Below are 2291 nucleotides of genomic sequence, written 5' to 3'. Positions count from 1 at the left end.
GTGAGCTAGCTTGAAGGGGGTCCCTCTGCCAAATTTGGGACAATTTGACCATCAAAAAGAATAATGATAGTAATAGATTATAACCCCTTCCGAATATACATGAGTTCATAGTGATTGATGCTCACAGAAAGAGAGAAAGAATGAGAGGTAGAGAGAAATTCTTCTTTATGCCAGCTACTAAATACAGATGAAATGATAGAATTTTGAAACAACCATTTTTGCAAGGTCAGTGTAATATCTGGTTCAAGCAAGGATCAGTAATGGATGCTAAAACTTCTGGGCAAAATGTTATTGGCTAATAGGATAGTCACCCAGTCTGGGATTTAAAAAGACAAAGGATATGTAACAACCAAATGTAATGTGTGAACTTCAATTAGACCCTAGATTGAAAAATAAATAAATAAATAAAAGTTGTAATAGATGTTTTGTAACAATTGGGGAAATTTAAACACGGACAGCATATGAGGGTACTTCAAAAAGTTCATGGAAAAATAGAGTTGAAAGATAATACAACACTTTCCATGAACTTTCTCAAGTACCCTAATATATGTGATATTACTGAATTGATGTTAATTTTCTAAGGTGTGATAATGGTACTGGGAATGCTTCAGGAGATGAATACTGAAGTACCTTGAAGTCTGAAACTGACTTTCAGATGTCTCAGTCAATAATCAGTGAATCTAGCTGAAGGATATTTGGGAGCTCATGATACTATTCTTAGAATTTTCTTGTAGGTTTAAATTTTTTTCAAAAAAAATTGAGGGGACAAAAAACTCCTACTTCCTCAAATCAATGAACCCATAAACTGCTAAATGATCCTTCATAACCAATCATGTGTCTTCTCCTTAATAAAGAGCCTCTGTCTCAGGGGTTAACAACCATTAAGTATAAACAAATAAAGGATGATTAACACTGACCAGAGAACCCTGAAATCCTGACCTAGGATGTGGTCAGAATCCTCACTTCACTCTTGAACCAGCTAGATCCAGCTCAAGCTTCCTTTGCAACAAAACATACTTAAGTCTGGTCTCCTTTTCAATGAATCAGACACTGTGTGTCATATGAGCAGCAATTGTAAATTACAAATCTAGCCATTAAAATATTTAATTAACATAGGAACATATTAAGGAAATATCAAAGTATGTGTTAATACTGTATTGTTTTATTAGGGCATGTACAGGGACTCTTTCTCTGAGATGCGCATTTTTCCAGGTGTTCTTTTTAGCAACTCTAAATGTGAACTGAAGTAGCTATTACCATCTGATTCTTACTGAGCAGGAAATTGAGGTGAGCAAGGTTCCCCAGGTACCTGAGAGCAAGCCACATGGTCAGGGACATAGCCCCAATCTTCAGAGTCCCAAGTCCAAAGTGCTCTCTAATTTGTGCCCTATTCCCTTCCCTCATGGAGACCTTTGATTTGTGCAGCTGGTACTAATTAACCACGGGAATGTCTTATCATTTCATATCTCACGGAGAATGTTGATTTTACGGAGTTGATATTATATGGGGTTTCTATTTCTTTCATTTTCCGTTCCCAAGGTTAAGATTGCCTAATGCAATCCTCCAAGGAGGAATTTGAGACCCATAGAAGTTACAGGACTTGCACAAGTGACGTAGGTTTCATGCCAGGATGAAGATTCTCAGACCAAAATTGAAAGGGTAACTTCAATGAATCACTTCTCAAGTCACTTCTTCAACTAAAGCTTTCAGAAACAAGAGCAAAACATTTCTTTGTCCTGTATTGTCAGATAAGAACACATTCTAAAAGCCTGCTACATTTTTTTTCTTTTATTTAATTTTAAACAATTTTCTAATAGAAACTTATCCACACCTTATTTTGCAATGTTTTATATCTTATTTGAGCATATTACAAAAGTAGGTAAAGTGTGAAAGAGAAAAATAGAATGCTAGGATTATTTAAAAGGAAATGAACTTGTATAAACATCAGATAAATATTGAAAAGTCCAGATAACGCAGGCCACGTGATTTGGCTGTCAGCAAATTTAATTAATAATTTATTAGCTTGGACTGAATAAGTAAATGTCCTCTATTGCTGTCAACTCTTTGAAATATAATGACAGAGAGAAATTAGGGTGCTATAGGCATTCTGTCATCAGCTGTTATACAGTTTATTCCTTTCTGTCCTCTAGGAAAGGGCAACCTATCTTTTTTTTTTTTTTGGCGGCTGGCCAGTTTGGGGATCTGAACCCTTGACTTTGGTGTTATCAGCACCATGCTCTCCCGGAGGGAAATCTGTTCTATAAAGAGCAGGACCCATATCCTCATCTTAC

The sequence above is a fragment of the Galeopterus variegatus genome, unplaced genomic scaffold (genome assembly GCF_000696425.1).
Source record: "Galeopterus variegatus unplaced genomic scaffold, G_variegatus-3.0.2 Scaffold8109, whole genome shotgun sequence".
NCBI lineage: Eukaryota > Metazoa > Chordata > Mammalia > Dermoptera > Cynocephalidae > Galeopterus > Galeopterus variegatus.
Note: the sequence above shows the minus strand (reverse complement) of the source record.